Raw genomic sequence first — 25,030 nt, forward strand, 5'->3', positions numbered from 1 at the left:
AGCAGGAGAAGGTGAACAAATTGCACAAAACAGCCGTCCTAGAGAGACTTTGATAATTATAATGACATACTCTTGCTTTGTAGGTCTGGCATTACCCAAAACCTTTTGATTTTTGAAAAAGATATATGCATATTATACTTTGTAAAGGGGATTTCAGACATCTGTCTTCATCCATTGGTGTGTCATTCCAATTTTGCTTCTGCCCACTACAGGATGGGGTCAGCCCATTTCAGCCACTGAATAACTTCATTTTGAGTGGCTGCATTTTGCTCTTTCACAAGGGGCATATCTGCACACATAGTAATACTGTTCAGTGCCGGTGTTTATTTGTATGTCTCGCCTAGGCAGTGCTTGCGCTGTCTCTGCAAGACATGCTGTATTCAGGATATGGGCTTTAAAAGCTCCGCCTATTTTGAAGGACTGCCCCTGTTACATTGGTTGTTACTCAGGGCTTGTGAGCACTATTTCTTTCTTTAAGCTGGAGCAGTCAAGACCAGTGCTTGTGATTTACAGAGCTCTGTTGTAAACAGGGCAGTAAATCTTGCTCTCATCTGATCACGTTTGCTGTGCATTGAAAGATCGAGGTCTGTTTTGGCTGCAGCTGCCTTTTCCTCCCTCCTGTCTTTGAAACAAATGGCCTGGCATCACGGTGCCTGCCTTCCTATGGCTGCTGCAGCCTCAGCGCTCAAAAAGCATATGCAATGCAAAAGGTCTCGATTTTTCGTAAGTTTAAACTATTGGCATTGCAAATGACAATGCCTTTTATTTATGCGATTTGAAAACCTGCAAGCGGTGCATGAACACGCACTTTGTACTTGTAGTCATTGCTTACGAGAAGCAAGGCTGGCAGTAACTGCACCTCTTTTACTACCAGCCTTGTCTTTTAAAGTGACAACAAACAGAAGAGGGATATTTTATTAATACAAAATGTTTGAAATTCTGATGACTGTAACAAGTATCCTAGGAGCCTGTGAGAACTAATCTTATGAATGACCCAGTTAGGCTCCTAAATACTGTGGTGCTGCTTCCAACACCTCAATCTTCAGCATTTGGGTGACACCCTTCCGTTAACTAACTTGTGGACTTGGCCTCAAATTCATTATTACCAACAATGTATTTTTTTGCTTTCCTTTGTCAGATTTTATTATGGTAACAGATCTGTATGCATTGTAATCCAATGGTGCTTCATATATAATGTTAAATCAGTTTTTAATGTTTTATATTGATTAAGTCTATTCAAATTAATTCCTCCCCCCCCCCCCCACCCTCTTTCCATTTGAATATTTTACTCGGCCCTGCCCACCACATCTTAGCAATTGGACATGTTTTAATGCAGAAGCTCATACGGTAGAACTCAGTAAGAAAGCGGACTTTAAAGCCAGATGCTGCTTGGATCTTATTTTGGCGGCTGTGCCTTACCGATTAGTGTTTCCTTATTGTCATAACCTTATGTTTATGCTATGGTAATGTTTTAATCAGATGATTTTTATTAATTGTGCTAAATAAAACCGATCTATCTATAATAAAAAAGGTAATACAGCACCATTGCTAATGCAGGTAGTTAGTCAGCTTCTCCACCCTTTTTAGGTCTCGCCTGGCGTAGGCTGCGCACATGCGCAGTCTCGCTGGCGAGATTTAATGACTTTGGTTATTTTCTGTAAGGGGCATTAAGCCCCGCCCCTCTTTTCCATTGGCCGGCGTCACCGTTTATGCTAAACGGTGGCCAGCCATTGGAAAAGAGGTGTTTGACGTTTTTGCTCGGCTTTCTGAGCCGTCCCATTTGGACGGGCTCGTCTGCCTTCCTTGCGTCGCAAAAGGTTTCTTATCTTTATGGGGCCAAACACATGGCCCCATAAAGATAAGAAACCTTTTAGAAGACGAGGCCGTCCAAGTGGGACGGCAGAAAAAGCCGAGAAAATACGTCATGGCGAGCGCTTGTTTTTCATGCATCGGGTCGCCTTTTTCGGTCTGACGGATAAAGTTGAGCTAAGTGAATACATATTACAGAACCTGTAATAGAAAATGCAGTGTAGCTACTTCCCTGTGCTTGCTTCCAGTGTTGCCAGTTCTGCCCAACATACACCTTTGAGCCAGCATTAGCTTAAAGTTTTTCACAAAATCTCCCCTAGATATACGTGTTGCTTGGAAGACAATACGTGCAGACTCCCAGTACTCTACCTCTAAAATATTTTGTTTACATCTAGCTCAATCTGTCTTTTCTCTTTATTGCTTCTTTTATGGACGGGTATCGGGTATAAATGAGTTCACGACCTTAGACTTGTTGCCATCTGCCAAGATGTTATAAAGCCAGCAAGATGGTGACTGTTTTTTTCCTGTAGACCACAAGTTCGAGCCACTACAAGGCCGGTGCAGACAGTCTCCTCTGGTTGACAGATAAGGACAATTCAGTTATCTAATGCCAATGGTTATTCAGGCCCCACGACTCTGTCCAGTGTAACCTGTGTGCTGTCGAGCCGTTCAGTAGTATTGCAGTTGGGCGAGGCAAAAAACTAACGGAGAACGGAGCCAATGGCCTGGCTTTGGTCCTGAGAAGACGAGCCAGGAAAATATCGAGTCTAAATCATATCACAACAGTACATAAAAATATGATAAATCCTCTTCAAAACTCAAAAAATGATATTTTTTAACACGTGACAGTTTTGAAATTAGTGCATCAAGTTAAATCGCTGTTATTGTGATGCATTTATTAAAAGTGATCATTTGTAAACATGAACTTAAAATAATGTATGTCCTGCCCCTGACAACAATGCACTAGTGAAATAGGAGGCAAGACAGCTGTCATGTATGGGGATTAGGTTCTTGTACAAAAAGCAACATTATAGTCTATTAAATCAAAGACAAGAGGTTTTTGTACAGCGCACACCCTGAAGTCCAGTTTTTAAAGGTCATTTCATATGTGATAATGTGGCTAAGTGAAAAAACACAATTGCCTACAGTCACACAATTTGGTCAAGTGGGGAAGCCGGGATTGATCCCAGTTTTTCTGGCTCCACATTGTGCAGTTCAACTACTGAATTGGTATTTTCTCCCACCTGATTTACATGAAAGCAGTGCTTTAAATGGGCAGGCTACTGTCCAGTACGGAGTACCTGCACTTATTTAATTGGAAAGAGAGAGTAAATTGAGTTAACAATTTGATTGCTAAACATGTGTCCTCGCACTGGAATTAATTGGAGATGAGCAGTGATTGCAGTCACTGGGCGTGGCCGCCCCTGGTCCTACTAGCCCCTTCGAACCCCCAGCTTCAAAGATGGGGGCTGTTGGGGGTGAGTACTTCAGATGGACTGTGTGTGAGGTGTGGGCACCCTTCGCCCTCTGGGCACTCCACTGAGGTCACTGCAGGCTGCTCATTGGACCCGCTCCTGCCTCCCTTTGGTGTTTGTGGGGTGCAGGGTATTCATGCAGCCTGTGTCACATGCCCCCGTGTGCCCCCGATGAAGCCCCTTCCCTCGATGTGCCAGCGGTCTCTGGCCGTGCCCTCGGCACAGGCTGACCCGTGCCGCCGGCATGTCGGCCCCTTAAGGAAGGACGAGAGGTGGGGCTTTCTGCGGGCTGAGGCTATCTACTAGTGACACCCACCCCCACCACCACTTCCTCCACCACCCTCCGTGGCGATTGTCACCCGTGTCCGCAGCTCAGTGCAGGCCTTAGGCATAGACTTGCATGAGAGCCTACTGCAATAATGTACATGGGCCCCTGCGGGGCCGACTCAGCGCTTAATCCTTCTGAAATTTGCATCAAGCTGGGTAATCCCAACAGTTATTTACGCGTACACCGTTTCAGTACGGCTCTGAGATTGTGTAAAAGCAGCCGTGCGCACAGAGTCCGAATGAGCGCCTTCGAGGCGTGTTAAGAAATATTATTCTTTTGTGCTGCCGTGGCTCTTGCCAGGCCCTGCCGGAAGCGGGGTTCAGAGTAGTTTCCTTTTATGCTTCCGTGTGCGGCTGAAGAGCTGGCGCAGCGCTTCTAGGCGTCTGCCCCGGGGTCAGGATGGCGCCGGAGCCACGCCGAGACAGTCAAGGGCACTGCAGCCACACCACCTGTCCCGCAGGGGAGGAGGCTGGACCCCCAATCACCCCCCCCCCCCCTTACGAGGATGGCCCACCATCTCCTGCCTTTAGCATCATGGGAGACCGAGGAGCAGGCGCCATACTGAACCCCCAAGGCGAGTGAACCTCACTATTGTCACAACCCCCTAGCACCAGCCCCTCTGTGTGCATTCTCCCTGACTAGCCATCACTTCACTCCCAGAGCAGTGTGCCAGCTCGCCCATGCGCTACAGACTCCACTGGGAGGGCACCCCACCTACTGCTGCAGGTTACTCGTGCTGAAAGTCCTCATAAACATCTTGCTTAGTGTTTGTACACAATGGGGAGACGGCACACAAAAACGATGTCTGAATTAATAGGCTTTAATGTGAATTATTTGTATCTGATTTTGTGATTTGGGCATAGAGAGAGGTTTTGGTTCTGCTTCGCTGCCCGGACAGGATAACATTTTGCTGTGAGGGGGTAGTAGTGTTGCCTAAATGGTGCTATTTTTGTTCATGCAGTTATTCTGGCTGTACACACTTGACGCTTCCTAAATCAATAAATGTCCTGTTGCTCCCATATGGACCTAGAATATGCTTCTCATACAGTCTTTACCGTAGGCTTAACAAAGGCAGACCATAGGCTTTGTCAATGATTGCTTTAGCTCTGGTTCGCCAACCTTATCTTTGTCTCTGACCTGCATCCGGTAGGAGCCCTAAATCAATAAAGTGCCCTCGAGGTGACTCATCGACAGAAATGCCACAAAATTGGGGATGCGGGCTACATTACAACCCTTACCTGGCTCCATAACATTCATAATAATGGAAGTGCCGGACACATTGGAGAAAATTACACTTGATGCCAAAGACCTTGTCTTCTAAAGTTGGATTAAGCATACCGCTCAGCCTGTCCATTCGAACACTGATAGCACCTATATATACAGATTGTAACCAAATGCTGTAGAAGTGCTTTCTCCATGGGAAAAAATATTTACCAGCACAGAAAATAAGTATTTGCAATGCAATTGGTCTCGCATTTACAAGAGTTTGAACTTTTGGCTTTGTAAATGACAATGCCTTTTATTTATGTGTTTTGAAACCCTGCAAGCGGTGCGTAAACACGCACTTTGTACTTATAGTCCTTGCGTACGAGAAGCAAGGCTGGCAGTAAAAGAGTCGTAGTTACTGCCAGTTTTCCTACTCATAAGCAACGACTAAGTACAAAGTGTGTGTTACAGCACCTTTTGCAGGTTTTTAAAACCGATAAATAAAAGGCATTGTCATTTACAATGCCAATACTTCAAACTCTTGCAAATGCGAGACCTATTGCATTGCAAATGCTTGTTCTAATTTATAGCCTCTTAAAGGGGGGAGGCCCCAGATCAACCACATTGTAGAAGAAGAAAGTTAGAAAAAACCTCTCCAACACTGCATTATTTGCAATAGGTATTACATGTATTGCAAACATAATTCTACATGCATTTAAAAGGTTGCATAGAGGAATCAAAATTGGAACTGAACAGGTTAATATAGTATGGAGGCAAGCTTCGGTCTCTGATTTCAAACGACAGTGTTTTTTCTATTTAAAATCCATTCTAAAATGTGATTTGATCATTTGTGCTTGCAAAACCAATCTAAATAAATGTATGCTAAAGTTCCTAATCCAGGTATTTCCCCGCATATTTGGCTAGAACAGAATCTTTAATAAGACTTTTCTTTTTTTTTATTGCAGTGAATCTCACATGTGTGATGAGTAAATTTACTACTGAACTCTCCTCCAGGAACCTAAAGTCCTTCAGAACTGGACTCCGCCACTGTTAAAATGCAACAAAAATACTTTCTTTTTGAGTCAGAAGGCCCCCAGATGATTCACAGAATAAAATAACATGAAACCCCTTAAGGACCTTGTAAGTACTTTTAGATTTCCATTATCTTATAAGAATCCTCATACACAAAAATAGTCAGTGAACACTGCTGAGTTAGAATAAGCAAAATACAGATTGGAACCACTTCGCCTATCAGTTTTACAGGTGTGTCCTTTGAAAGTCAGCTATAAACAAGATATTGTCTAGAGAATGCTACCATATAGTTAGTTATTAACCACTACACAACCATACATCCCCAAGGCTGACCCAAGATGCTTAGGTCCTAGACTGTTGCATTATGAGCAGAAAAGTAGGACATCTCCTTGTCCCTTACCTACTAAATAACACATTGAATCTGCTGCCTAAATAAGCTGGGTTTGAGTTGTTATTCAGAGAATTTATAGCACTAAATTTCAGAGGTTTGCCTCATGTTGATGTAGGGAATGCTAACTGGACCACCATCATAGTTCAAAACCTAACTGCAACAAATTAATGTTTTGAATCATGTCCACATGTCGATTGATGGCTATTTTGTAGCACGTTGATCAAAAATAATGTTGCTCAGGAGTACAAAGACACACAATGGGTCATGATGGTAAAAAAATGCCTTCATCCCTAAAGTAAAGAACACTTCAGAGTGATAAGCAGCTCTGTGTTCAGGAAACTGGAGATAGTCACTTCATGAGGTTGATGGAGGGGTGGTCACATAGCAGATTACTCTTTTAAGAATAGTTACCTAAATGAGGTAAGGCTTGGCATAGCCAGAGATAGCAGTCCAGTTACTTCCGGAGGACTGCAACCTGCACTTTGAAGGTTTATCCTCGGGTTCTTCCTCTTGAAATTACGAAGTTTCATTAGTTCTTAGCTTTCAGATGAAAGATTTGCCTTGGGGTAGATTATAGGAACAGTTTTGTAAGATATTATGTGCATCTTTAAAACCAAATCTTGACAGTGAGCATAACAACTAATTTAAACACCTAAGTTCTTTGTCCACAACTAGAGCTCAAATAACCACAACTGCTGACCTTAAGTAAATCCAAACCCAATGTGATGCATTAAAGTCAACAGTAGTGACTTACCAGTTTTCGTACCCAGGCCAAGTCATATGACTCACATCATACTTACTGGACGGAGTGATGAATCCTACAAACTTCGCCCTGAGTACAAATGTTGGTAGGTCACCCTTGTTGACTTTTGGCATTGCTGCTTGTTTCTGTGTCTCTATAATCTTTTTTCTTCATACTCCGGCATCGTCTATTTGGGACAAGACCTTAGGAGCCCCACTGGCGCTGCATTTGCAGCAAAGGCAGAATCTTAAGTAGGATCCTTACCTGGAAATTGGCACATGCTGAGATCTAGTAGAATACGTTAAGGTTGACTCGGAACCAAACAGTTAGGCTCTTTAATTGTCATCAGTAAATAATTAGCACCATTTTCACAGTGTTGAATGTCTACATCATCAAAAGGCTAGACAAATAATTTCGATATAATTACTAAAACGTCTGAAATAAAAGTTTGGACTCCAATAAAAGGTTAGCTAAATTTGCCTCATGCATCAGGAAATATTAATGTACATTCATGCAGCTGGGTATAGGAAACCAAACCCCATAGATTGGAAACTTGGGCAGTGCATTTGCAGACCTGGCCTGGAGGGCTACCTCCAACTGATGAATGTTGGCATAGGGTCACCATAAAAAAAGCTATTCAGATAAGGTAGGCAAGCATTCTGTGGGGGAACAAAATACAAATGTGCAGGTATAGGGGAAACAATATAAAACAAACCTGGATACACTCTCCTGGAAGCCCATAACTAAATCATTCATAAGCACATGGCAATATTATAATGAAGAACAAAATAGATACTTTATTGACTGCCACTGCCCCCATTTTTATCCCCAAAGGAGAAAATGTAAATCAACGACGAGCACTGAGAACGCAGGTCACAGAAGACATTTTGAACAGAATAGTACTAAGTGATGAAGTAAAAATGTATGTTTGAAAGCGGAAAAGATATTCATGATATTATTTAAATAGGGAATGTGTTCACTACTAATAGTTGAAAAGGTTGGGGAAAATTATGATTAATCATGGTATTAAGTCACACGCTTTAACAATCACAAGAGTTCGTTAGGTATAAATAACCACTGGACATTAATCCCAAGTGATAGTTGATTACTTTTATGGCCAGCCAAAATTTTACAAATATCGTTCGAACAGCTGCTGGGCCATCGCTCTCATAAAAATATAAATACATTCACTAGAATAAAATTAAAATTGGACTCAAAAAGCACATAATGTCATTGTCTCTGCCACTGAATGTTACTAATTTGTGAGTAGATACACTACCTGTGAAAGAGTGAAATACATCACTCAATATGAAGATAGCCAACTACTGAAATGGACTGACCCACTACCACATGCTGTACGCTATAGTGGGCAGGAGAAAAATGTGAGTGACAACAGCAGAACAATGATTAAAGAGGCCTCGCTGAAAGCCCTTACAAGTATAAGTATATTACATATATAATTTAAGTAAAATCAGAAGGTTTTGTCCAACACCAGACCTAAAAATCAAGTGGTTCATACACTGCAAGTTTAAAAAAAGACAGTACATTCTTCCATTGAGAAAGATAACATGAATCGTACAGGGCCAGAAACATTGGACTTTGCAAAGAGTCAATACATAAACATATATGGCAAACAAGTTCTAGTCAGAGTATGTCAGGGGCGTTTAAAATTAGGCTAGGTACGTTCCGCCCAGGCTTTTCCCTCAACCATAGTGCAAACACTTCAAATGGAAAATGTGTTTGCTTCGAACAGGTCATTGTACCTTGAACGTTGAGCAGAAACTTGTAAAGAGGGCAAAGTAACAACACCTGTCTAACAGCTCAAGTAAACAGGGATTACATGTACAAAGGCCATGTACGTGGTATGGTTGTAAGCAGCCTGTTGACAGAGGAGATCAACCTGCCTAAGGAACAAGTTACTTACCTTCGGTAACGATGTATCTGTAAGAGATACACATTAGTTAATAGATTCCTCACCTTAGAATTACCCCCAGGCGTCAGACTGTATCCAGAGAAATTTTTTCGTAGCAGCACCCCTGAACATTGGTAGGTGGCGTTGGTCGACTCTGCGTTCGTCGTCAGCGTGGTCACTGGGATGACGTTGTGGTGTCTACTTAGACGCCGCCCCTCCACGCTGACGTTAGTTCTGACACAACTTTCCACGCCAGAAGCACAGAGCCATTCAAGACAATGACCACTGGTGCACAAAACTAGGGCCCTGTAAGGGAGTCCCTATCCCAAGAAGTCAGTTCGCAGAATGGGGAGGATGGGTAGGGCGCTAAGGAATCTATAACGAATATGTCTCTTACAGATACATCGTTACCGAAGGTAAGTAACTTGTTCATCTGAAAGAGACCATTAGTTGTAGTTTCCTTATCTTAGAATAGATACCCCATCAATACCAACCCTGCAGGTGGATCTAAGAACTAAGTTCACACCAGGAAGTCCTGGAGAACAGAACAGACGAAAAAGCCATCTTTCCGGACTTGGCTGTCCAGGCAGTAATGCTTAGTAAACATGTGCAGGGATGCCCACGTGGCTGCCTGGCAAATGTCAACCAGTGGGACTCCACGTCCCAAAGCAGTAGTAGCTCCCGTCACCCTGGTAGAGTGGGCGCGCAGTGCTAGTGGAGGGTCCTTTTTAGCCAAAGAAAAAACAGATCTTAATGCATAAGACGACCCATCGAGAGATGGTACGTTTGTGCACTGCCTGACCTTTCTTGGCACCCACATAACCCACGAAGAGTTGATCGTCCACCCGGAAGTCTTTAGTGTGGTCAAGGTAGAAAGACAGAGCATGTTTTAGGTCCAGACGGTGGAGTCTCTCCTCCTCTTTGGAAGGGTGCAGAGGCAGGAAGAAAATGAGCAATGTGATTGTCTGACCTAAGTGGAAAGAGGTCACCACTTTGGGCAGAAAAGAGAGCCTATTACGGAGACCACTTTGTCCAGATGGACAGCAATGAAGGGAGGCCTGGAAAATAAGGCCTGAAGCTTACTCACCCTGCGAGCAGAGGTGATGGCAAGCAAGAAAGCAGTCTTTAAAGTAAGGATCTGAAGAGGACAATTATGTAGTGGTTCTAAGGGAGCACACATAAGATAAGTGAGGACAAGATTCAAGTCCCACTGGGGCATTATGAAAGGAGGAGGAAAGAAATGAGTGATGCCCTTCAGATATCTATTAACAATAGGGGACTTGAAAAGAGACGGCTGATCAGGAAGGCGAGGAAAGGCCGAACGATAGCCTTTTAGAGTGCCCTGAGCAGAGCCCTGCTGGGCCAAAGAAAGGATGAATAAGAGAACCTCTGAAAGAGGGGCAGAAAGAGGGGCAGAAAGGGGATCCACAGCCTTTGCTGCACACCATGCCACAAATTTGACAGACTTCGGGAGGAAGATCGAAAGCTGTCAACTGTTGCTGCTCAATCTCCACGCACGGAGGTGGAGACTGGACAGGTTGGGGTGGAAAACCTGCTGCTGAAACAGAAGATCCTCCCTAAGAGGCAGTCTGATCGGAGGATCGATGGCCATGTTTACAAGCTCGGGGTACCAGACTCCTTGAGCCCAGTCCGGAGCCACAAAAATTACTTGGGCCCGGTCATGCTTGATCTTCTTCAGCACTCTGGGTAGAAGTGGTAGAGGAGGAAAGGCGTACAGGAGCCCGCAATTCCACTCGCAGCGAAAGGTGTCGCCGAGTGAGTGCTGCCCTGTAAACTCCAAAACCCAGAACTGCTGACATTGCACGTTCTCTTCGGTGGTGAATAGATCTAACCAAGGCTCTCCCCACTGCTGAAAAAGGCCTTGCACCACCTCAGAGTGAAGAGGCCATTCGTGATCCATCATGCACCAGTGACTGAGTTCGTCTACCCTGGCGTTCCGGGAACCTGCCAGGTGTTGAAGCACCAGGGAAATGCCCTGATGTCCAAAGGCGAAGAGCCTCTTGACATTAGGCCCACAACCCCACCCCACCCTCTTTGTTGCAGTACCACATGGCGGTGGTGATGTCCGTGAACACCTGCACTACTCTTCCTTTGACAGACAGAAGGAATGCCTTCAGTGTAAGACGAGTCGCACTGAGCTCCAGAAGGTTGATGTGGAGGCCGGACTCCGCCAGAGACCAGAGCCCTCTGATCTCCACCTCCTTCCAACGTGGCCGCCCAATCCCAGAAGTGACGCATATCTCCCTTACCCAACTTTGGTTGAGTAAGGTAGAGGGATCTGCAGCTGACCCAATCTTGGTTTGTGAGCTTGCAGTCCTCCCCTCCCCCCCCCCCCCGAGATCTGAACGACATCGTGAAGATCCTACTGATGCTGCGCCCACTGGAACTTCAGGTCCCACTGCAGAGCCTGAATACGCCATCTGGCATGATCCACCACCAGCAAGATGCAGGAGGCCATGAGGCCCAGCAGCCCCAGGGTCATTCTCACCGAAATCAAGGATAGAGGTTGAAACATTGGTATCATAGACCAAATATCCCGGACTCGCTGCTCGGGGGGGGGCATAGACCCAAAACTGCACTGTGTCCAGAACCTCTCCAATGAAAAAGAGCCTCTGAGAGGAAATCAGGTGCGACTTCGGCACGTTGACAGTGAACCGCAGCAAATGCAGGAGGTCCACCGTAGTCTGGAGGTAGGAGACGACAGCCTGGAGCGAGGCCGCCTTCAACAGCCAGTCGTTGAGATAGGGGAAGACTGGAACCCCCAATCTGCGCAGATCAGCTGCGACCACCGCCATCACTTTCGTGAACAACTGAGGGACACTGGTAAGGCCAAAGGGGAGCACGGTGAACTGAAAATGCTCATGGCCTACCGTGAACCGTAGCTAACACTGCTGGGCAGGCAGGACAGGCAGGCAGGATGGGGATGTGAAAGTAAGAGTCATTCAAGTCCAACGCTACCATCTAGTCTCCAGGGTCAAGGGCAGACAAAACCTGAGCCAAAGTTAACATCTTGAACTTCTCCTTCCGGAGTAAGCGGTTGATGCACCTGAGGTCTAAGATAGGATGCGTGCCTTTATCCTGGTGTACCAGGAAGCAGTGGGGGTAGCAACCACGACCTACTTCCGGCACATGGACACGTTCGATAGCTCCCTTGGCCAGGAGAGCCGTAACTTCCAGGCAGAGAAGGGCCAAATGATCCTCCGACATGCGATGGAGTGTTGGTGGCATGGAGGGAGGGGTAGTCTCGAAGGGGAGGGAGTAGTCTCTTCGGACTATCTGCAAAACCCACCTGTCCAACGTGTTGTGCCAGTGGGGGAGGTGATGGCGGTCCGGCCGCCCACTGGCAACTGGTGGCCCTGAAAAGTCAGACTAGGAAGGGTTGGAGGCTGCTGCAGGGGGGATATTGGTGGGCTGGCCCGCTCGCTAGCCCCCAGACCTACGCAGCTGGGTCCCATATCCCCAGCTGCGCAGAGACAGAGTAGCTTGCGCAGGCCTTGGGCTCTGGGTGGAGCATGTTAAGGCACTCTTTCCGTAGCAATGAAAGGGACGAAAGGCAGACTGCATGGGACGAGAGGTGGCAGCGAGGCCCAAGGATCTGGACATAGCCCTAGAGTCCTTGAAACGCTCTTGCACGTTGTCCGCCTTGTCATTAAACAGGCAACGGCCATCAAAGGGCATGTCCAAAAGGGTCGATTGAACATCCCCAGATTAGCCAGTGGATCTCAGCCAGGCATAGTGCCTCAGGGCTACTGACGTTGAAATCGTTCTAACCAGAGAGTCGGCGAATCCAGCCCACACATATGGCGAACTTTGCTGCGTCCCTACACTCTGCGACAGCGCGGGTGAGCACCACCCGGACCTCCTCCAGGCACTATGATAGCACTTGTGCAACCATTTCCCACACAGACTGTGTGTAACGGCCCAAGAGGCATGCGGTGTTCACCAACCGCAGTCCTAAGCTGGCGGAAGAAAATATCTTCTTCCCAAGATGGTCCAGCTTCTTGGATTCTCTATCTAAGGGAGCAGTAGGGAACGTGCCTTTGGATGTTGAGGCTTGGACCCCCAAGCTGTCATGGGAAGGGTGGTGGGAGAGGAAATGTGGGTAGCCCGGGGGCAGGCGGTGGAGTCAGGCAATCATCCTATCCACAGGAGCCCCTGTGCTGGGCTTGGACCAAGTGCACAGAAGGATGTCAGTGAGGGCGTCATTAAAAGTCAGCAGGGGCTCCAAGGAGGCCGCTGCCGGCTGAAGCACCTCAGTCAGGAGGTTAGTCCTAGCTGCCACCGTAGGAAGCTCAAGGCCCAAGGCCTCAGCCACCTTATGCAACACCACAGCATAGGAGGCTCCCTCCTCTGTATCCACGGTAGGGGGAGAAAGCATACCAAGGTCTGGGGAGGTATCCAGACCACTGGCATCACCCAACTCCTCTCGCCAGTCCGGCTCCTCAACTTGGTGTGCTAGAGGGACACCAGATCCCCTCCCAGTCCTCCTCACCCTTCACTGGCTGCCACTCAGGGCGGCAGGGAATGTCCGGGATGAACAGCGGTACAAAAGTACCCTCCGGCGCTGTGTCCAAGTCGGCCGTGAGGCTGGGGTTGACACCAGTAGTGGCGCCACTGGAATCGGCGCCGGGGAAGGTACAGTGAGGTCTACCAGCGCCGATCCGGATCCAGGCCTGGATCCATGGGGGCCCTGCAGCACCGAGGCCACCGGCATGAAAGGCCTAGGGCTCCCAGCTCCCAGGGGGCCCCCGAAGACAGAGCCAGGTAGCGGTTAGACTCCGGGTCCCGCATCACGTCAGCAGAAGGCGAAGAGCAACAAGGCTTCTTGGCCTTCTTCTTGTGCTTTGAATTACCCAATGAGTGCGAAGACTTTGACGACGAATGGTTATGGCTCCGCGACCGGTCCCGTGACCTTCCCCTCGACCTGGACCTCGAACGACACAGAGCAGACAGCTGGGCCTCCAAAAGCTTTCGGGACCGCTACCGCAAAGACTTCGGATTCAGGGTCCGACAGTCTGAGCACGACTTTGGTTCGCGCTCCAGGCACCAAAGGCACATGAGGTGCGGATCGGTTACCGAGATCAACTACTGACTGAAGTCACAAGGCTTGAAACCGGGCCGGCGGTTGGACATCCCTCGTGCACCAGGAGTCGTTAGACTCAAAAAAAGATGTTGATAAAAGTCAAAAAAGAGTTCATCAAAAAGTGACTAGGGGCATGCTCTCTCCGAATCAGCGCTGCATGGCGTGGAAAGTAAGAACTGACATCAGCGCGCATGGGCAGCGTCTAAGTAGACACAGCGAAGTCTTCCCAGCGATCCAGACGCCGACGATGAATGCGGAGTCGACCAACGCCACCTACCGACGTGCAGAGGTACAGCTACGTAAAACTTTTGCCGATCCAGTCTGACGCCTGGGGGTAATTCTACTAAGGTAAAGAATCTATAACTAATGGTTTCTTTCAAATATGCACATAAAGAGAGTGAGCGCACCCTAGAAACACACATCATGTCAAGATATAGCTCTTCAATTGTTTTCAGGTTTAACAGAAAATAAAATGTGCAAATTTGCTGTTTGTAAGTCCGAATATCCAAAAGAACAGCCCATGATTGCTAACTGCGTTAAAATATTAGTTTTTGTTTACAGGATCAGAACTAAAGTGCAATATTTAATGTGCAGACCCATTTCTTTTTCTGTACTATGAAAAGTTGTGAAAGTTTGAGCCAGGAGAGTGTGGGATTCCTCCAGCAGCCAAGGCGGAAGTTTCTTCGCCTTGCACAAACACGCACATCTGAAAAAGTGCACTGCCAATGTGCTTGTTAAAGGCCAGCAACTGTTGAGATGCAGACTGGGAACAAGGAGTTGCAGCACATGAGGGTAGCGCACAGCTCAGCCTCAGAAAAAAGTGTAACTTTAAAGATATCAATAAGGAGGAAGGTGAGGACTTGCAGTGAGCGGCTTTACACCAGCAGGGGATTGGCACTAGAGGTCTTGAAGCTCCTATAGCACAAAGGGCGTGCACGCATGCCCTACATGCGCTCTGCAAAAGGTTATATAATAATATGAGTGCAATGTACCGTCACAGTTATCGATAAGTCTCATTACAACAAAAAAGGCTGGAAGTTACAACCGCAAAAGTATCCTCGTAGCTTAGTGAGATGCGGAATCAAACCTCCAGTTTGAGCCGGCTATATCCAAACAAACCAAATGGAGCACTTGCTTTAAAATGCCACAACAATGCATAAACACACAAACACAAACGATTGCCCTATCTTCGTAACCATACCTTTTCCAACAGTTTTGTTAAACGATTCTGGATTCAAACACTGCCAGAGAGCTGGCCAGAAATTGTTTTCTGAATAGAAAAATGTAGTGTCGTTAGCATGATGGAATCCAAGCCATTAATGAAAATACTTAAGAAAACTCAGCCAAGAGTACAGCATTCAGGTTTGTCACCACTCCTTCTGAATATGAATGGATTTATTACGTCGCTTAAGAATCCGAACACACCAATCTCATTTTTCCACAAGTCCTAGGTTGTTTGGTGAAATAGAACTGTCAATTTTATCAAAGGCAATATTCAGATCTAACCATGAAAAATAAAGTTTTCCCTTCACAGAGGGAATATATTTTGGTCGGCACATTAAGTGCCAGATCTAAGCAGCTACCTGGGTCCAGGCTTAACAGTTCTCTATTGTTCAACCATGTTTGGAGGGAAGGAATATGCTACTTACCAGTATGCATCTGTTCTTGGCATGTAGAGCTGCAGATCTACACACTTTTGCATAGATCGCCATCTGGTGTTGGGCCCGGATGTTTGCAGTTTGTTTTTTCTCTTGGAAAGTCTTTGGAAGTCACGAGGTCGGTGACTCCTCCCTAGGTCCGTATTGCGCATGGGCTTCGGCTCCATCCTCAGATTGTTTTTCGCCAACAGGGAAAGATGGAGCGTAGTAATAATAGTGAAGAAACCCATGTGTGTTGTATCTAAATAAGATAGACTGGAACAGATACAGGTAGCCGGGGAGGCGGGTGGGCGTGTGTAGATCTGCAGCTCTACATGCCAAGAACAGATGCATACTGGTAAGTAGCATATTCCGTTCGAGGCATATGAGCTGCAGATTACACACTTTTGCATAGACTATATAGCAGTTCCCAACCCTAGCGGCGACCACCGGTATCTGTTGCAGTGGTTTGAAAAAGTGTTTTTAGTACAGCCTGGCCCACACTAGCTTGTTGCTTGGTTTGCACATCTACACAGTAATGTTTAGTGAAAGTGTGCGGTGTTGACCATGTAGCTGCTTTGCAGATATCATCTAATGAGATGTTCCCTAGAAAAGCCATAGAAGCCCCTATCTTTCGTGTAGAGTGGGCTTTAGGGGGAACAGATAGTGTGCATTTTGCCTTGTGGTAGCAAATCTGTATGCATTTTACAATCCACCTAGCTATCCCTGATTTAGAGATGGGGTTGCCTTTATGTGGTGGAGAGAAAGAGACAAACAGTTGTTTTGTCTTTCTGAAAGGTTGTGTTCTCTGGATATAGTAAAGTAGGGCCCTTTTAACATCCAGTGTGTGTAGAGCCCTTTCTGCAACAGTTTGAGGTTGCGAGAAAAAAAACGGTAATTCTACCGATTGGTTTAGATGAAAGGGGGAAATGACTTTGGGTAGGAATTTTGGGTTAGTACGGAGGACAACCTTGTTCGGGTGGATTTGGAGAAAAGGTTCTTGTATAGTAAGTGCTTGTATCTCACTGACCCTTCTAAGGGAAGTGATGGCTACAAGGAAAGCTGTTTTCCATGTGAGAAATTGCAGTTCACATTTATGCAAAGGTTCGAACGGCGGTCCCATTAGCCTTGTGAGAACTATATTGAAGTTCCACACAGGTGAGGGTGGTACTCTGGGGGGAATTGTTCATTTGAGGCCTTCCATGAAGGCTTTAATGGCAGGCACTCTGAAAAGTGATAGGTGCTGTCTGTTTTGTAGGTAAGCGGCAATTGCTGCGAGGTGTAGCCGAATGGATGTATATGCTAGGTTACACCTTTGAAGAGGGAGTAAGTAGCATATGATGTGCTGTATAGATACGTCTAGAGGGTTGATTGTGTTGTTATGGCAGTAAACAACAAAGCTTTTCCACTTTGCAGCGTAGCAGGCTCTAGTGGTAGGGCGTCTAGCTTCTCTGATGACGTTCATACAGTCAGGGGGAAGGTTAAGGTATCCGAATTCTAGGATCTCAGGAGCCAGATCGCAAGGTTGAGCTGAGCTGGGTCCGGGTGTCTGTTCTCTCCATGGTTCTGGGTTAGGAGGCATGGTGAGAGGTGTAACTTTTGGTGTGGCACTACCGAGAGTTCCAGCAGCGTGGTGTACCACGGTTGTCTGGCCCATGTTGGAGCTACTAGAATCAGTGTGAGGGAGTGCTGTTGTAGCTTTCGCACCACTAATGGAATTAGTGGGAGAGGTGGAAAGGCGTACGCAAATTTGTCTGACCAGTTCATCCATATCGCATTGCCTTTGGACAATGGGTGTGGGTATCTGGCGGCGAAGCTTGGGCATTTTTTGTTTTCGTGGGTCGCGAAGAGGTCTATGTGTGGATGCCCCCACATCTGAAAGAACGGGTGAAGAACCTGCGGGTAAAGTTCCCACTCGTGGATCTGCTGCGTCTGTCTGCTGAGCAGATCTGCCATGGTGTTTTGGACTCCTGGGACATGTTGGGCTAGGAGAAAGATTTTGTGTGGAATTGCCCATCTCCATATGCTTTGTGCTAGTTGAGAGAGCTGTGGAGAGTGTGTGCCGTCTTGTTTTTGAATGTAGTACATGGCCGTCATGTTGTCTGTGCGAATACGGACAGCCTTGCCTAAAACCTGTGTCTGAAAGGATTTTAGGGCTAGAAAGATTACCAGTAGCTCCAGATGGTTGATGTGGAGTAACTTTTGTTGCGGCGTCCATGTGCCCTGCACTGTGAGGTGTAGTAGATGAGCTCCCCAGCCGGAGAGCGATGCGTCCGTTGTTAGGATTATTTGTGGAACCGGGTCCAGGAACGGTCGACCTCTGGAAAGATTTGTGGTGTTCCACCACTGCAGAGAGCAATGGGTGCGACCGTCTACCAACACCAGATCTGTCAGTTGCCCCTGGGCCTGGTTCCATTGGCGCGCTAAGCACTCTTGGAGCGGACGCATCTGGAGTCTTGCATGAGGCACTATGAAGATGTAAGAGGCCATCATCCCTATTAGTTGCATAAACACTCTTGCTGGGAGAGAGTGTTGAGGTATGAACCTTTGACGCAAAGCCGGAATGCTTGCAATCCTGGCAGGATTGGGGTAGGCTATGGCTTTTGAGGTGTCTATGGTGGCACCCAGGTATTGCTTTGTGTGGGATGGTATTAGCTGGGACTTTTGGTGGTTCACTGTGAAACCTAGCTGGTAAAGTAGTTGGATTGTAGTGGCGGTGTGATGTACACATTGGTTGTAGGACGCAGCTTTTATTAGCCAGTCGTCCAAATATGGGAAGACGTGAATGTGCTGTCTTCTGAGACACTTGGTGAATACCCTTGGTGCTGTTGTGACCCCGAATGGGAGCACCTTGAACTGGTAGTGTTGCCCATCCACTACAAATCTGAGGTACTTTCTGTGAGCATGGTGTACCGGAATGTGAAAGTATGCGTCTTTCAAGTCCAGTGTGGTGAGAAAGTCGTTCTGGGAGAGGAGCGGAAGTACCTGCTGAAGTGTTACCATGTGAAAATGGTCCGAATGTATGTATGTGTTTAGAGGCCGGAGATCTAAGATAGGTCGTAGAGTCTCGTCTCTTTTTGGTATCAGAAAAAATAGGGAGTAAACTCCTAAATTTTGTTGACTGGCGGGGACTTGTTCTATCGCCTGTTTTTGTAGGCGGGAGATTACCTCCTGTTTTAGTAACGTGGAATGTTCTTGTGACATTGGGCGTTGCCTGGGTGGAATGTTTGGGGGGGTAGATGTCAATTCTAGGCAGTACCCTGAACGAATAATTTGGGTCACCCATCTGTCTGGGGTGATGGTCTCCCAGACGTGAAGGAAATTTTGTAGCCTGCCCCCGACCGGAGTGGGATGGTCTGGAGGGAGCAGGGGGAAGTCATTGGGTAGGCGGTGTGGCAGAGCGGGCGGTATTTGTTTTTCCTCTGCCTTTATTGTTATTGCCTCTATATCCGCCTCTTTGATAACACCTTGTGAAGGTGGATTGAGCAGGGGATTTGTAGGACGTGGACACACTATCTGAGGAGTAGCCTCTGGCCGTGCCACGAAAGGAAGAGCGGCGAAAGGAGCGCCTAGGAGGGTGTGACTGCAAGACTCCCATAGATTTCGCTGTATCTGTATCCTTCTTCATCTTCTCGAGGGCCTCATCTACCTTTGGACCGAATAGATGTTCTTGATCAAATGGATGATTTAATATGGAAGCCTGTACCTCAGGTTTAAACCCTGAAACTCTCAGCCAAGCATGGCGTCTAAGGCACAGTGTATAGAGGTGTTAATTATGGTCTTACCCTCTTGAATTAATTCATTGGCCCCATTTTTGTATTTTTCTGGGAGATGGTGCATGATGGTTTCTAGTTCATCATAATGCGCTCTGTCGTATCTGGCCAATAGCGCTTGAGTGTTGGCGATACGCCATATATTGGCTGCCTGTGACGCAGTGTGCTTTCCTGACGCGTCCAGTAGCTTTGACTCTTTGTCAGGTGGTGGTGCTTCGCCTGACGCCTGGGAGTTTGACCTTTTCCGTGCCGTGGAGACCACTAGGGAATCCAGTGGCGCTGGCCCTTTGATATAGGCAGGATCTGTGGGGGCAGCTTTATACTTTTTTTCTATGCGTGGGTTAATGACCCTAGCCCTGACTGGGTCTTTAAAAACCTCTGGCACATGTTTTATTACCCCCTTGAGCATAGGTAGTATGGAAGTAGACCTATGTGCGGTATCAAAGGTGTCGAGGAGGAAATCTTCCTCTACCGGGTCAGTGTGTAGCTCTACCCCGTGATAATGTGCCGCCCTCTGAAGTAGGTGGTTTAAACCTAATGAGTCCTCTGGTGGAGATGGACTGGATGGATAAAGGTCATCTTGTGGGACATCTGGAATGTCTGGATTAATATAATTGTCCTATGGGTCTGGGGATCCTGTAGGGGTGGGGTCTTGTGGCACATCCCCTGGATCGTAGTATGGGTCCCCCTGATCATCATGGTCTGGAGACCGGGTTGGAGAGCGATGAGGCAGGGGTGGAGAAGGCGGAGGGGGCGGAGGTGGAGGAGGTGGGGAAGGCACTCTGAAAGGGGAGGTAGCACAGTCTTTCCTCTTTGGAGGTGGAGGCGGAGCTGGTTTGTCCAAATCTCTCTTTTTAGAAGAAAGTACCAAATGCCCAGTTTTTGGATCCTTGGTAAGTGTCTTTTTCAAGAGATCCGGTGTAAACAGTTCCTGAGACAATGTTTGTTCCGTCGGCGCCGAAGGTTTCGGGGCCGATGACTTTTTAGGCTTGTCCGTGCCGTGCTTTTTTGGAACCTCCGATTTTTTGGTCAGCGCCGAGGAAGGCTTCGGTGCGGGAGTGTCGATGCCGAGGGCCTTATGGTGTATGGTCAGTACCGATAGGCTGGGTTGCAACACAGAGGGCTTTGGTGCGGAGCTCGGTGTCGAGGTGGAGGCCGGTCTCTTTTTCGGTGCCGAAGTGTGTTTATCGGCACCGCTGGCAGGCTGGCTCGAGCCCGAGCCGCCGGAAGGCTTATTAGGCTTCTTCACCGGGCCCGAAGGTGGGGTGTTCGAAGCAGTGTCTTTGGTCTTGCCTAGGCCCGGAGGCGAAGGCGTGACCAAAGTTTTTTTAGGTGTCAGCGCGGGTGTGGGAGGGGGTATAGTACTCACGACCCTCTGCGCCGGGGTGATGTCCTCCACATCCGAGTTGTCGGTTTCGGAAGCACTGACGAGGTCATCTTCGGTGTGCTGCTGTCCCGGAGCTTCGACGTCGTCCCCAAAGATGTCGACTGGAACGGAGGTCGAGGAGTGCGCCATGTTTCGTCTGGCCCTTCGATCTCGAATAGTCTTTTTCGATCTGAAAGACTTGCAGGCGGGACGGTCTTGAGCCTCGTGTTCAGGGGAGAGGCAGAGGTTGCACACCTCATGAAGATCGGTGTGGGAGAATTTGGACCCACATCGAGGGCCCTTCTTGAATGGAGTTCTTTCCATCAGCCGGGACCGGAGCTTGGATAGGCCCGAAGGCCGCCGTCGACGACTGGAATCGAAGATGTGTCGAAGAGAAGGTGATTGAGGAGATCAGGATCTGAACAATACCGCGATGAGCGAGGATTCCGCTTCGATCGTCGAACTGGAAATGTTCAGAACCGGAGCGCGAAGTATTACATCCGAGCCCGATGACGGAAAAAAACAATCTGAGGATGGAGCCGAAGCCCATGCGCAATACGAACCAAGGGAGGAGTCACCGACCTCGTGACTTCCAAAGACTTTCCAAGAGGAAAAACAAACTGCAAACATCCGGGCCCAACACCAGATGGCGATCTATGCAAAAGTGTGTAATCTGCAGCTCATATGCCTTGAACACTGTTTTTCAGTTGTGGGGGATGTTGGATTGTTTTATCACTGCACATGCAGTGTCATTGCCAGTGACAAGGGGTGCGGAATGTGGCTACAAAAACTACACACAAAAGTAAGGTTTTACAGGAACGAAGAACCGAATGGAGCCTAGAGCACCAAGTCAAATTTAAAGAGATGCAGTGGAACACAAACGGGGCCAGGTCACCGCAAATCCTTTAATGCAGCACCTTGCTATGCGAATCGAGATCAATACATTACATGAAAAACTATTTACAAAGAACATTAAAGTGCAGGGACTATTGACGTAATCAGAGATGGATGAAAATGCCACGTCATCTAAAACGGACTACCTTAATAAATATCAGCCATTAAGAACAAGTTGTTATGAAAACACCACTTAACAGAAAAAACTGCCAAAAGAAATCTAAACCATCGAAAAGTCTGCACCATTGGTGCCATGAGAAATACCCGAAGAAACTTTCGGTCTGATGTTAAGCTTCGCAGACAAAGTAGTGTCTGTCGGGATGGTGGGGGACATTGACTCTGAAATCTCATTGGCACTCTGCCTGACAAATTTAGGGATGGTTGCCAGCCCAGAGGTCATCTCTGTACACTAAAGGGAATTACCGGCACAGCTGTTCCTTTCAATGTACTAAATGGTTGTTGGACTATCACTGTCCGTTTTGACGGCCACCCACCAAACTTTTGATATTTTTTGTTTTTGAGAAACAAACTCCCAAAGAGGGAGTTTGCTTCATATGAACAAAAAACGAATGATGACCTCACTGTAGGAGTATGAGTCCTCGGTGACAGATAGGAAAAAATGCACCATACAACCTAAAAAGGGTGTATGCTGTAATGCACTTCATCAGACAGCCCCAATTCTATTAAGCCATCGGAGGACGTATTCCATTGACAGAGCCAATAAAATACCTAATATAAGATTGCCTCTAAATGAGACCGGCGGAGAGAGGGTTTGGTGAACAGGGTACTCCATCATTTTTGCAATGGAGTACTCAGTCTGCCCAAACTCTAAATTAGGGTTTGTTCTTTAGGAAATACAGAAGTTCGAGAAACGGTCACGAGACTGTACAACAATCAGAACTACTGAGCCAGTGCAAATTCCACGAGCCAGAATCACTGTACCAGAGGAAATATTATTCAGATATGTTGTTCTATGAGGAAGGGCATGCCATGAAAAATTCCACCACCAGAAACACAATACTCAAAAGAATTCCAACCATCACAAACACATGAAAGGGCAAATGTCACCCATCAATGAAATGACAATCCTATGCTCATTCTGTGATACAAAAGCATCACAGGGGGTAGCTGTTGTTAGCAGCCTATTTCAGTGTGTGCTTAGTGGGATTCACCAGGTATTGCCACATCATTACTGTTATTTTCCCATTGTGCTCTTGGCATGCCCCATGTTGAGAATTCCCTTGTCATCTTCCCACCATCCATGTGCCAGGTCTTATCCTCATTCCTTGGTGGAACACCCTCTCTTGAACGTGCCCCCTCCAATAAAGAAATGTCTCATGAGACTTAAGGCATGATTTTGGGAGTCACATGTGTCGGCAGCCTTTTTTGGGCACAATTATTTAAATGTTGCCCAAAGCAATCGCCAGATGCTTGGCTTCATACAGTCCACACAAGAGGAGTTCAGTGAAAGACCTAGAGGAACTTACCAGAAGAAATCCGGTACCCAGCTCAAGGCAAGTTGTCTCCAGCAGTCAAAATAACTGTGTATTTCACAAGAGCTGAAAAACTGAAGCAAAAACGCAAGGTTAGTACACCAATTCATGTGGGTTGAAACAAAAGAAAAAAACAAGACTAATGCTTTATTCAAACAAGTTGAAAATTTCTATGAGTAGAAATATTTGATTTCTTATGAGGCAATGTCTCCCAGTCTTTGGAAACACAAAACCCTTGAGAATCTCAATAGGATTTTGAGGCCCATTAATGCATAATTGATGAAAGTAACTTTTTGACATGCTCTAGAAGATTTGATTGTAGTTTACTCTGTCACTTGTGCACTTTCAAACTCAAGAGAACGAACTATAACTGAACAGAAGAGGGATGCATTCTCCAAAGTTAGCATTTGATGAGCAAAAGGAAATGTTAATTCAAGTCTGATGGTAAATTTAAATGACAAAACCTGAAATATTTTGCACTTTTTTGTCATTATTTTTAAGAATCATTCATTGAGCTGAATTGGAAGCTAAAACAACATTAACATAGATTCCAGAGAATACTAATCTATAGTGAATAATTGAATTAGTAAAATCTACTACAATGTTTTCCCTCTCCCGGAATCCCCCCTCTCACCTACATGTCCCACACACAAAGATGACTTTCTGAACTGATTGCTTCACGTTTTCAGGTAAGGAAGTTGTTCTTGACACTCGAGTTCGGATGAGTAACTTTACTACAAGAACTTAAAAGTAGCATGTTAAGCACTGCCCACAACTTATTGCTAACTTCCGATTGCCATAAAGCATTAATCATCTGTAAAGAGATGTCCAGTGGTGGTTACATTTATAAATTATAGTAAAAATGTAATGAATGAAAGTAAAAAAATTGTTGTGAAATGTGTACACCAAAATGCACTGAGATGACTGGTCCTAACATGCAAAAGATTATGAACCATCAGAAACTCTGGTGAAAGTGTCTACTCTGTATTAGGCCACTGAACTACACTAGCGCTACAGCCTAGCACAAGGCCAGTGAAAACAAAGGATGAACTCTATGCACATTCCCATCACTGGTCCATTGGGCATGCCCAGTCTTTCCCAAGTGAAAAGGAGGAGCATGTTAAGCAGAACACTGGTGTCAGTTAGTCAAACTTGTAACCATAGGAACACAACCTATTTCAGCGGGAAGGCTGAATTCTCCAAGCCATCCTGCCTAGCTGCAGTGATCTTCTTGTCACAAATTCAAACCGCCAGCATGGAAGACTCAGCCATCTATCCTTCTTAGGTCAGTAAGTTTTGTTCCATGAGATGGGTTAGAATAACATATATTATTTGAAGCAATTAGAAATGACAGCCTTGCTGTATGAATCAATAAATGGACATACATTAATGGTTGGTCCAGACAATATGACAAAAGGCATGATAAGAAAATGTGTCTATCCTTATCCTACTGAACATGCCCTTCCTTACAGATCAAAACACATTTGCCATCAGATTGAAAAAAAACTCTACTAGACATTACACCCCTCACAAATCAAACGGTGATAATGGGCAATCAAATGTGTCAGCACTCAAAGCACATGCATAATACCCAACTGAGTAACAAAGAAGCTGTTACTGATGTAACACGGTGATGCAATGCAACAGTTCACATTTGTGTAAAATCACACAACTGCACTGAAATCTGACAGAATAAATAGATTGAAGAGCACAGAAGAGGAAAGCCACAAATAATTCACGCTTGAGAAAGGCAGAATGTAACATTTCTTGGCATACACGACTGGCGATGCATAATTCCCACATGCTCAGAAGATGTCAGAGCTCAAGCACGCAAAGCAAAGTATGGAACAGTTGAACATTTCCGCAAC

The 25,030-nt window shown here is 46.3% G+C and overlaps 1 protein-coding gene across 7 annotated transcripts in view; it reads right to left on the minus strand.

The window, feature by feature from the left end:
• TAOK3 (TAO kinase 3) overlaps window positions 1–25,030 on the minus strand; it is a 1,246,906-nt gene that overhangs the window by 865,020 nt on the left and 356,856 nt on the right. For 5 of the 7 annotated variants that reach the window (XM_085636070.1, XM_085636074.1, XM_085636076.1 and 2 more), the window contains one exon: window positions 23,157–23,236. The gene's annotated coding sequence lies outside the window, so the exon portion shown is untranslated. Of the gene's footprint in view, window positions 1–6,652; window positions 6,802–23,156; window positions 23,237–25,030 lie in introns of all 7 variants that reach the window. The other 2 variants (XM_085636077.1, XM_085636072.1) reach the window with 1 other exon arrangement.

Source organism: Triturus cristatus, chromosome 11 (assembly GCF_964204655.1).
Source record: "Triturus cristatus chromosome 11, aTriCri1.1, whole genome shotgun sequence".
Taxonomy (NCBI): domain Eukaryota; kingdom Metazoa; phylum Chordata; class Amphibia; order Caudata; family Salamandridae; genus Triturus; species Triturus cristatus.